This window comes from Oryzias latipes, chromosome 4 (genome assembly GCF_053564925.1).
Source record: "Oryzias latipes strain Hd-rR chromosome 4, Olatipes_Hd-rR_3.1".
Lineage (NCBI taxonomy): Eukaryota > Metazoa > Chordata > Actinopteri > Beloniformes > Adrianichthyidae > Oryzias > Oryzias latipes.
The window spans coordinates 19,501,912-19,514,309 of NC_136240.1; the positions used below are offsets into that span (position 1 = coordinate 19,501,912).

At 39.6% G+C, this 12,398-nt stretch overlaps 1 long non-coding RNA gene across 1 annotated transcript in view; it reads right to left on the minus strand.

Moving 5' to 3' along the window:
- The window catches only part of LOC144991891 (uncharacterized), a 69,475-nt gene that overhangs the window by 52,770 nt on the left and 4,307 nt on the right, over nucleotides 1–12,398 (minus strand). The window contains exon 2 of the long non-coding RNA XR_013655554.1: nucleotides 10,447–10,596. This is a non-coding gene — a long non-coding RNA (uncharacterized LOC144991891). The remainder of the gene's footprint in view (nucleotides 1–10,446; nucleotides 10,597–12,398) is intronic.

The following is a 12,398-nucleotide window of genomic DNA, read 5'->3' on the forward strand; positions in this document are numbered from 1 at the left end:
ACAGAGAGCCTGAATTCTTTCAAAGTTACTTGAGCTTTGGGCTGACATTTTTTCCAAGCTGATATGATCAAACAGCAGATTTCTGTGTTGACTTATGTTTATATTTTTCTTGTTTTTCCAATTTATTAAAATAGTTTTTTTGGCAATACAAAGAGTTATGAAAATGATAGATGCTAATCCTTCTTCTATATCGATGGCACTCATGTCACCAAGCACACAAAGTGACGGTGAGGCAGTGATTGAAACCTTAAGCCAGACTGATAAATCGGCACATACCTGCTGCCAGAGAGCCGTATTATCTTTTTTAATTCACGGAAGGACCAACCGTTTGAAAACTGACCATGGAGGAGAAATTAATAAGTGCGGAAATCTTTAACACCAAGTCTTTCATATATCGGAATGGAGCTGTGAATGAAAAAGATCAGCGAGATCTGCACCGCTTTGACATTTGACCACCTCTTCCAACATGCACTAGTAATGGGCAGGGGCAGTCCAGTGTGAACACTGTGCTAAAAGCGCGTTCTTGAACTCGTGACACATGCCCTGTGTGAATTTAGTATTACACTCTCTTATTACAGCAAACTGCTGTCCAAATCTAAACTGACCTTTAGGAAATCACACTTTGGTCTTAAACAGCAAAAACCTTTGTATATTGATTAATTCAAGAAGTCATTTTTACTCACTTTCAGGAACACAGCAGACACACTTACAAATAGAACCAGCTAATGCTACATGCTGATCCTCTGTGCCCTCTATATACCAAGCTTATTGCAGTCCAAATTTTTTTGACATTGAGATTACAAAAGATAAATTTATTCCAACTGTTCACATTTTTAACAGTTTTGCAATTTAGTTAGCAAAAAAAAAGTCTTTATAAATTGGTTTCTTAGGCAGGATATTTTTGTGATTCAAGAGTGTATGTGAAAAGCGCCAATCCTTTAAAAAACTGCAGTAACTGAAGACTAATTGAGGTGAGTTATCAGCAGAACCTCATGTGGGAATGTTACAGCATGAGTGTAATGGTGGTTATTAGTGAAAATAACTGTTGCAGTTGAGTAAAGTGTGTTTGAAATTGCAAAAGCAGCTTCTCACATGTCAAGCCTCACTTAGCAAACCGTAAACCCACAGCTGCAACCCGAGCCCTCTGTTCGTGGATGGGATAAAGTGGTAGTTGTTGACAGATTTGACGTTCAGCTGGACAGCAGGAGAAAAAAGGTAAACTGCTGGAGCTATAATTTGTTTCTGATTTCTCATGCTTCTAAATAGCTTGGGCACCTCACAGTCTTCACTGAAGTAAGTCATTTTGAAGAACAAATTGTTAAAAAAAAAGGGGTTCCTCTCAAGATTTTAGGATATTTAAGGAACGAATTTTAACGAAAGATTTTTTTTTAAAAACCTTCATAGTCAAGTATTCTCACTCAAGGGTAAGATTAAATCTATCAATTTGAACAAAGAGCTTACACAACTCGTTTTGCATCTTCAAACCAATGGCTTGATGCATTTATCAACATTGTTCTTGCATGACATGGCCGTTTCATCCTGCATATGTCTGTGCACAGCAAGATTAAATGGTCTTCCATTTCTGTAACCTAAATCACTTTTAGATCCAAATCTATCAGCTCAAAGTCACTTTGAAGGAGTTGTAGAGTTGTTTCATGATGGATGGTAAGAGAAATCATTGTTGTGGTTGCAAATGCATCAGCAAGCACTGGGTTATTGATTGTGTGCAGTTAAACAAGTGATGTTACATCATTGTTCCAGTTATTTTGGAATGGAAAGCGCTCCACTCCAAAATGATCTTATCTTCTCAGGTCTCGTTTTGCTGTCCTCATCTCCTCTCACTTGAATGGAGTGATGACTGCTAAGCTGTGACACAAGGAGGATCTTTTTCACAAACAAAGTGACCACTTTGGCAAGGAATTTTACATGACTGATGACCCCATCACTCTCACCTGACAGGCCTGCTATTCAGGGGATGTGAGCCATGGACACTTGGGTTAATGTTATTAGCCCCAGAGGTACAGAAGATGTATGGGGCAAACCAGTGGGGGAGGAAACATCTCACCTGATTTTCCAAGTTCTGTGTAGTGTTTTAGGTGGTTTTGGATTAATTCAGAGAAGAAAAAAAAGGATAGACTTTCTTTCAGAGATCATTACTTGACCTATTTAGTATTTTACATCGTCCATTTCATAATAAACACTCACTGGCCACTTTATTAGGTACACCTGTCCAACTGCTTGTTAACACAGTTAACTTAATTCAGCCAATCACACGACAGCAAGTCAATGCATTTAGGCATGTAGACACGATCAAGACGATCTGCAGCAGTTTAAACCAAGCATCAGAATGGAGAAATAAGGTGATCGAATTGACTTTGAACTAGGTAATAATAATAATAAAAATGGATTGGATTTTTCTGCGCTTTTCCAGACGCTCAAAGCACTTACATTGTGTTAATGATTCATTCACTACTCATTCATACTTGGTGATGGTAAGCTACTGATGTAGCCACGGCTGCCCTGGGGCAGACTGACAGAGGCGTGGCTGCCAGTTCGCGCCTACGGCCCCTCTGACCATCACCGGGATCATTCATAGACATGCACACACCAGTGGAGCCACACTGGAGGCAGGGAGGGGGAAGTGTCTTGTCCAAGGACACAACGACATTTTGGCTGGTGGGAGCGGGGATCGAACCACCGACCCTTCGATCATTGGACGACCCGCTCAACTGCCTGAGCCACTGCCGCCCTATGGTATGGTATGGTATGGTTGTTGGTGCCAGATGGGCTGGTCTGAGGATTTCAGAAACTGCATCTCTGGAGTTTACAGAGAAATGGTCTGAGAAAGAGAAACTATCCAATGAGCGGCAGTTCTGTAGGTGGAAATGCCTTGTTGATGCCAGAGGTCAGTGGAGAACGGCCAGACTGGTGATAGAAAGGCAACAGTAACTCAAATAACCACTGGTTACAACTCGTCCAACCTTGAGTCAGATGGGCTACAGCAGCAGTAGACTGCACCGAGTGCCAATCCTGTCAGCCAAGAACAGGAAACTGAGGCTACAATTCACACAGGCTCACCAAAATTGGAAAAAAGAATGGAAAACAGTGTGAGAATTCTGGATTTCTGCTCCCACATTCGGATAGTAGGGTCAGAATTTGGCGTCAACAACATGAAAGTGTGGATCCATCCATCCAATGCCACAGCCTACCTGAATATTGTTGTTGACCATACTCTTTTGAAATACAGCTTTGGGGGATATTCCATGCCACAGCTGTCTTTTTTTGCCCGTAGAATTTCCCTTTAAATTGGAAATGGTTGGCGTTCAGGCAGTTATCCCTCAGATCACAACTGTGTCATGGTGTCGGCTGGGTCAGTGGCTCTAATGAACAGAAATCCTGCCATTACCATTACTGAGAATCCGCACAGTTCGCACTTGCTGTCAATCACTGAACTGTAAAACCACAGTTTATTTTATGAGTTGCATGGAGCCACTTATACACAATGTTTTTGGTACTTTTGTTTTTAAAGCCACCCCTTTGATTTTCATTTAGCAAATACAACATGTGCACTAATCCTTCTGAGAAGGTGGTAATACATGTTTAGAATAAATATTTTAGCGGACAATGTTTCTGCACAGCTGTGAGCACATGCATCCATCCAACTTCTAAGCTGCATCATGCATAGTAAGGAGAACCTGCTCCTGTGTCTTGTTTCTAATGTCTGACATCCATCATCTAAAGTCTGCTGGAATAAGACATGACAGCCCATTTGTTGTGTAAATGCAATATTTAAAATCGCCCTGGTTTGTCATAGTTTATTTTTCTGCCAGCATTAGTTGATTGCCACAATCAACAACTATTCTCCACTGTCTGTGGACTTTCACAATGCTTCGATTACCAATGCTGTTTTTTGTTTTATAAAGTTCCTTTTATATTTGTGATTTCCTGCAGTGAAATACCAAAACTCCCAGTGAGGTGAGCCACTTCATCATACTGCTAAAATTCTATCATTATGACGATAATTGTGTGAGCAAATGCATGATCAGGGATTCATGGCTCATCTCATCCTCCCAGCATTCATTTACCGATTTTCTCTAAATTAGTCAATAGACAAAATCTTTAGAAAAATGAGGAGGGCTGCCATTACCTCTGATACACATAGCAGTTTGAAAACATGAAGAAAATTCTTGTGCATTCTTTTGTTTTTCTTTTCTTAAATCGCTTAATGTTGCAGTAAGGCAATATCCCGACCTCAGTGTTGAACAGAAAGCTCATGAAGAGACCATAGAGCCTTGAAATTGTTTTTCATTTTTTCAATAGCAAGTCCTTTCTCCTGATAAAAACTAATATGTATTAAAAAAAAAACAATAAAAATCTCAAACTAATTAAACTGTTGGATATTCCTTGAAAACTCATTTCAACTTATTAAAATGGGAATTTCTATGATTATGATATTGAGCTAGCTGCATTTCTCACCTCATCATATGTCTTTTTCCCCCAACTTTACAACCTGAAAGTATAATTTATTCAAGCAAATTATGCAAATATCTCATCCCTTGGCTGAAATAGTTTTGTTTTTTCCACATTCTTTTTTTCACTGTAAAATTTTCCTTAAACATGCAAAATTGGATGCAAATATTATGGCACAAGCCCCAAATATATATTACAGTAAATAGATTATTTACCTTTTAATACCACAGCTTTTCTAGGTAAAGAATATTTTGTATCACATTATTCATCTTTCAAACAGCCCAAAGAACTACTACATAAAACAGACAAAGCAACTTTGAAATGGACTAAACACGCCCCTGTAAAAGCATCCCAAGTTTTTTTCTGATATTTTTTAATTTCTCGCACAAATTGCCACTTTTATTTTTTATTTTATTTATTTATGTTACACAAAATTACTGATATCCACAAACTATATGTGCAGTAAAATAACATCCATGGACCTTTTGGACATTTTTTGTCAGTTATTAATTATTAAAGTTCCACTAAGATAATCTTTTCATCTATTGTAAAAGAGTTCTCAGTGCTACTTTAATTATGATTATTACGAATTACGATTTAGCCATCATTTAAAACATTGTTGTTTTTCAGGACAATCAGTTTTAAGACAGATGTTAGCTTGGATGAGAAAAACAAAGTCGTACATGGATCTGTTTGTCTGAAAGTGGATGCATTGGATTGAAGCGAAGCAGGGAGCTTGTGGCCCGCTGATTGTAACACCTTCATCACTGCTACTTTTTTTCCCAATGGCAGTTTTTTTGTCTGCTCCTGATTCACCAGGGCTCGAATCAAGAAATAGTCACAATTTCAATCTCAATCTTAATTTTCTTTATATACGTCCTCTATTATGAGAAAAATGCCACAAAAACATGTTAAAAACACATTTTTTTATTGGAGTGGGTCTTTAAACTGTGTACTGTTTCCTGCATTTGATTCTAAGTCAGCAACTGGTGGGTTAAGCCTACTGGGTTGACTATGCACATGCATTTGAGGATTTGAGAGGAGAGGAAAAGTCATCACATTCTGTTTGGTACTTGGGTTTTAAATGACCTGTGGACACACATATGAAGCCAACTCCACATGTATGTGTAGAACGGTGAGTGTGCAGGTCTGCCGATGTTGTTACACTTATTTTGAAGTGTATTAGGCCGACTTTTTTGTTTAACAACATTTGTTACCACATCAACTTGAACATGAACACCCAGAAGACAGGGAGATGATAGCGGCCTTCAGGAAAGTCACAGCCCCCACACCCCCTCTCATCCTGACAGACTGAGTCGAAGTGTCCTTGGGCAAGAAACCTTGCCTCTGGTGGTAGGCGGGCGCCTGTGTTTGGCAGCGGAGCGGCCACCAGTGTGTGAATGTGTTTGTGACTGGGTGAATGGGTCTGTGACTGTAAAAGCGCTTTGTCCTTGTAGGTAGAAAAGCGCTATACAAGTATACGCCATTTACCATAGTGGACTCTGTCCGTTTCCTTGGCACCACCATAACTCAGGACCTCAAGTGGGAGCCGTCCATCAGCTCTCTGCTCAAAAAGGCCCAGCAGAGGATGTACTTCCTGCGGCAGTTGAAGAAAGCCAGGCTGCCGGCCCAGATGATGGTGCAGTTCTACACGGCCATCATTGAGTCCATCCTCACCTCTTCCATCACAGTGTGGTACGCTGGAGCTACAACTAGGGACATAAACAGACTGCAGTATATTGTACGCTCAGCTGAGAAGGTGATTGGCTGTAGCCTTCCATCTGTCCAAAACCTATACGTCTCCAGAACCCGGGGGCGTGGAGGTCGGATAGCAGCTGACATGGATTACTTGAACTACTCCCTTCGGGCAGGAGGCTAAGGTCCATCAGGACCAGAACCTCACGACACAAGAACAGTTTCTTTCCCTCCGTAGTCTGACTCATGAACACTTTTTAACTCCTCCCCCCTTTCACTTGTATGTCCAGTCACTAGTCCACTACCTGCACCTTGATCATCCTCAGTTTGCACTATTATTTCTATTTATTGTTCTGACCATTGTCATTTTTTTTAATTTCACTTACTGTTGTTCATTTTTTTCCCCCCATTCTTAATTGTTTTATATCACACATTAGCACAGCAGCAAATTCCTATTCTATGAAACTGTTCTTTTCACGGAAAATGGCAATAAATACTCCTTGAATCCTTGATTATAGAGATCTTAAAAAAGTGGTTGCAAAAATAGCAGTTTTAAATTATTAAAGAGAGAAAACTGTTTAATCATGGTTATAAAAACAAACTACTAAACTAAAAATATCATAGCATGAGTGCTTGGTCAACAAAGTCCTTGCAGCTTAATTGAGACTTTTGGGGCACATTCTCCCCCTCGAACTTTGAACAATTTCCCATTTTGCTATAACACATCTGCTCACGTCACAGACCACATCTGGAGCTGTGAATGAACAAAAGAAGTGCTGAAAAATGTGAGGTATGGACTTTGTGAGAGCACATGAGTGTAACTACACAAGAAATCAAATCTGGGAGACTGTCTTCACCAAAAGACCAAACAGACAGACCACAGATGCAGATAATGAGTCCGTTGCCAAAAACAGAGTGAAAAACAATGCAAAGGTGGCATATTTTTTCATTTCTTTTACTTCTTTGTGGTTTGTTTTTTTCTTGTGATAAACATTATTTCTCATTTTAGATCGCAAATAAAGCGGGTTAACTGGTCCCTGACCTGACACCTTCTCATCAAAGCTCTTTGCACTAGAAATAAAAAAAATGTTGCGTTACTAAGCACAAATGGAATATAGTGATACATCTTGGGATTAGTAAAGCATGACAGTGATAAGATGGTCTGGATTTGATAAACTCACTTTGTAGTACATGACTGTGACTTACTATATTCCTTCTGGGCTTATCTGTTCAGCTTCAGAGATAAAAAAAAAAGTTAAAAATGTGCAGTTCCCAAATCTTTTGTAAAATACAATTGCCTCCATCTTTCAGGTTACATTTTCTAAAATACAATTTGGGAAATGGTTATAAAGTGTCATAACTTCAGAGGGTTTAATCTGATCGACATTATGTCGACAAAATATAGCGGGGCTAAAACCAGCAACTGTCACACAATTTTACTAAGAGGAACATGAACCTTTGGTCAAAAAACAAGCAAAAGATAAAACATTTATGTCATCTAACCCTTATGCCACACATTCCTATCACAGGACTTCAAGAAAGATACAGTTAAATTGATATCCAAAGCTTGGATATTAATCGTTTTTACTTTCCAACAAGCTTTTTTCAGAGCCAAACAATCACAGCTTTTCTGATTTTAGATTTTTTTCCCCATGAGTTTTAAGCTTTTTATGAAGGACACCCTCTCACACAGTCATATTATTTCTCACAGTTTTTCTCACATCTCACAGTCATATTATTTCAGTCATCAACTCTTCGAACGTCATGGTTCAACCACAGACAACTCCATGTTCTTTGGTTTAAGCCAGGTCTTAAACCAACCTCATTTGGAGTCTGCTCACCTAATCAAGAAGCAGCTAGCTTGGTTACATAAGTAGGTCATTAGAAATGGGTCTAGATGCAAAGAATACTGCTGGGAACTGCAAATATCAAGTGCAGCTACAATTTGAAAGAATCTTCTTTCCACTGACAGGTCGTTATCTAATTGCCACCATCGGAAAAAAGTGTTTGATGTGCTCCAACAACTTGAAGGCTTATTTGTCCTGAGGCATTACTCATTTTCAAAAAGGCTGCAGTCTGGTAATGTCCAAGTCTACCTAAGTGCCGATAATCACTGGTGAACAAAAAGAAAAAGAAACATTTGCTTTAACTGGCTGTCCCAACCCCTCTGTATGTCATTTCATTCATCCGTTTAATTCCATGCATTCCATAGTTGTTTTTTTTACATCACCAATTTGGCATTTTACTCTCAAACACAAACTAATCTTAGTTTCATTACAGTTTAAGAAAATGGAGAATTTGTTTTTCAGAGTGAATAAGAAACGTACATTTAGCACATTTTAGTAAATTTTTCTGAAATTATAGAATTTTGTTCTCATATGCTACCCATACTCAGATCTTTGTCAAGTTTCGCCTAAGCCATAATTCTGGCAGACACAACAGAGATCTGCCAGGTAATTATTTTACTCACACTACAAACGCAACAAAAACAAACCGCATTAACAGTATGCTCCCTAACTTCACCTTTAATGTTTGGGCTCTCTTTGTTGCACATTACATGGGAGGTTTAACTTGAATATTTTTGAAAGATGCACATAAAAGAAAACAGAACAACTTACAAAACAAATACCAAAATGGTTCATTTACCGCTTATCTATTGTCTGTCTGTGGAGCACTATTTTCGTTGTCCTTGGCAACACGGTTTGTCTCTGTATGCTGCAGCAATCTTTGTCCTTTAGCTGAGAAAGTTTCCTTTGCTGAGACTAAACAGGAGATCATAGACAAGAGAAATGGTGACATGAAGCTGACATCTGATGGTAACACAGCTTTCCCACGAGCTTGATGTCTCCGCTGAGCTCCAGAAACCTACTTGACAATCAAAACAAACCAGAACACAAGATCGGCAGACACCTGTAGTTTCCAAAGCAAGAGCAACTGCTTTTATTACTAAACACACTTTTTCAAAAAAGTTGTTTAAGAGAAAAGATAGAAATCACAGCACAGAAAAAACGGGAGAATCTGATAAAAAGCCCAGATAAATTATCACCGAGCATGAGCAGACAAAAGGTTCAGATAGATGGGGTTTTATCTGCTCTTATAATGTTCTGGTTGACTGGCAGCCACAGACAGTGCAGACAAGAGGGCCCAAAGTCAAACCACAAAACAACGTTCTCACGGTCTTCACAGGAAATCACTGAATTCTTCGTACATAACTTTACCACATTTTAATTTTCCATCCTTACGATCTGAATTAAAAAAAAAAAAACCTTTTGTGCAATTTTCCATAATCATTCCTTCATCACAGGTTATTTTAGCCTGTTTAACATTTTTTAAAGTGCCACAGGAATATCAAAACTGTGCATATTTTTTAAGTGGTGCTCGATTGAAAATGTTACAGCTTTCTTTGACTTTCAGCACTTGACTCTCCATCTAAAAAGGTCAGTAGCTGCCAGAACGGAGAGTCTTGTAGAGGGATTTCATGAAGGTCAAAGACCTCAGTAAACATTACTCTACTCGGGGAAAATATCAGTGGTTTTCATTAGACATCATTGAGAGGATTAGATGTTGTGTGATAAGAATGAGAGTGCTCTGCTCGTCCGTTTGGATGTCTAAGCAGTGGTGAAGTTCAAATAGCTTGAATAATACATGATATGGTCTTAATAAGCTGTCTTGAAGGGCAGGTGGTAATTAAAAATGGCTTGTTAAGAAAAGGTTTGTAGCTGAAAGAGATGCGTTGAGGTAAAAAGAGGGTGAACTCCTGATTTTGTTCAAAGTCAATGCGTGTTTCATTCTAAGCGCACATCTTATTTAAGAATGTAAGATCATTGGTGGATGCTTAGATCAAATAAAGATGATTTGTCTCATTAAAATATGTTTTGATAGTCTGTTCAGAGCCTTCACTAGAAATAACTTTTTTGCAATTGCCGATGCTCTTTGAATAAACTTCTGCTGTATTTCCTGTTGCATTTTGGACTGATAAACGTCTATTCATTTGCTGGAAATTGCATTCTTATCTGAATGACATCCACAGCATATTTCAGCCGAACACAGAAATGGGATTCTGTTGCCTTTACACACAGCTGTTTTGTTTGCCGTCCCTGAAAAGATGGGTGCTGGAGGGTGACACTTGTGATCAATGACAGTGAAATCTGGAGAGGTGCGATTGGAGGGGACACGCTTCATGATATGAACCTTAGTGGCGTTCTGTTATTGGACTTTCGGTTCCTTTCGAAATGTGTCAATGAGCACAATGCTGGAACAAAAGGATGTTCATTAGCATACCTGGCTTTATGACACCTTTGGCCCCAGTGAAGAGAAGCCCTTTGTGTCTGTGTCTCTGGACTTGAAGCCTTATGTTTTGAGAGAGACAGGCTTAGGGTCAGGGTCCGATACCTATTTAGCCTCCACTTTTGGACGTGCGTCCATCATGTCCTGTGAAAGACAAGGGACACAGTGGGCCTCAGACAGTGTTCTGTTCTCAGAGGATCCCAAAAATAATAGTCTTTCTTCTAGAAACAAACTTTTCTTGGCTGGTTGTACCTTACTACTGGCCCAGTGGAAGAGAGTCTAGCCTGAGGCTAATAGGCTGTGGGTTCAAATACATGATTGAGTGATACAAAAGTCTCTAAAAATAAGGCCCAAGTCCTCCCTGCTTTATACTCAGCATTGAAGTCCCACACCGATGAAAATTTTGCTTTTTTTTTGCATCTTGTGGCCTTTTTCTCAGAATTGAAGGCACAAAGACGTACAATTCAGCTTAAAATTTCTTTATTCAAATTGTTGGGAATCAGGAGCAGATGAAAAAAAACACTTAAAAAAAGAAGGTGTATTTGTGATGTAGAAAACGCTTTGGGCAGGCCTAAAGCTTCCTGCTCCACTCCATTCCAGTGTATCCACTTGCAGACAAATAGATCCATGAACATTTTCCTTTTCCTCACTTGAACTGGCCTCTGGTTCAAAACTGTACAGCTGGATAACTCCAGTGTTGCTCACCATTTCTGTTGCACCGGTAATGGTAGGTGGGGGTTGTGGGAGCTGTAAGTTAGCGCGGGGGGTGTAAACAGAGCTCTCAGTTATGGGTGTCTGTAAGGGGGGCAGGGTTGCTCCACACAAACGGTAAGCTATGTCCTAGACAACAGGCATAAAACGGCATAATCATAATTAAAGACCTCTTGGAAGACTTCCACAAAAGACCAATAGATAATCGGAGTCGATCTTTAAGTTGGCTGGTTTGGGGGTTTCATCCAAACGATTGTAAAGCGTGGCTGCAGCTCACTGCTACCCCAGTGGATGGATCAAACGCAGAGACTGATGGGACCCTTAACAGGATCTGCAGTGATTACCAGAAGAAAACTTTATTAGCTTCTAAAAGTAGATCAATGTGCATTTTAGTACAAGTTTGTTATTTGAAGAATTTGTTGCACTTCTTTGTTATCCTCTTTTAAAAATGATTCTTTTATTGTGTTCATAACTTATTTTGAGAATCCAGTGTTTTGCCCCAGGTCACTTTAGTCTGGTCCCTCCTCTTCACAAGGGGATTTTTAAAATTTATTTTTTATGACTTTTGTCATGGTAGAAATAAACAGTCTGGTGATGCTGTGCGCAGATAAAAAGCCACAGAAAGAGAAAAATCAGCGAATTTTCACAAGTCTAATGTTACACTACATCACACTTGCCCAAGTGTCATGTTTTCTACCACAATAAAGTGAACTCCCCACTAAATGACAAAGAAAAACTCAATTTTCAACAGAAGCTATTAAAACACACAAAAGCATTGTGTTGCATGTTTGTGCTGTGAACTTTGTTTATATCCTTGTCATGCACCATCTGTATGTCCCTTTAGCAAGTAGAGTTTCCAGAAACTCAAACTGTTTTCTGCCTGAAGATTGCAGACGCTGCTTTGACGGTAACACGCCCTGACTCTGACAGAAGCCGGGGAACAAAGTTCGGCACCATAAGGCCTCCCGTATTCCCAAAATACATTACTCCCCCCCCCCACACACACACACACAAAAAAGCACCAACACTATGGGGGACTTGTTACCCGTGCAACAATGAAATCATCTGCCAAGCCCTTCCAGTGTCCGAGTTGCTACTTGTTTCCATTATGTCTCCCACAGGGCCAATAAAGCATGAATCCTTTTACGAGGCAGGAACCTGGAGTTGAGCATCCCGACGTTTATTAAGCCGTCAGAGCCACAAAAGCGCACACGCACCAACATGCTGTTCATACA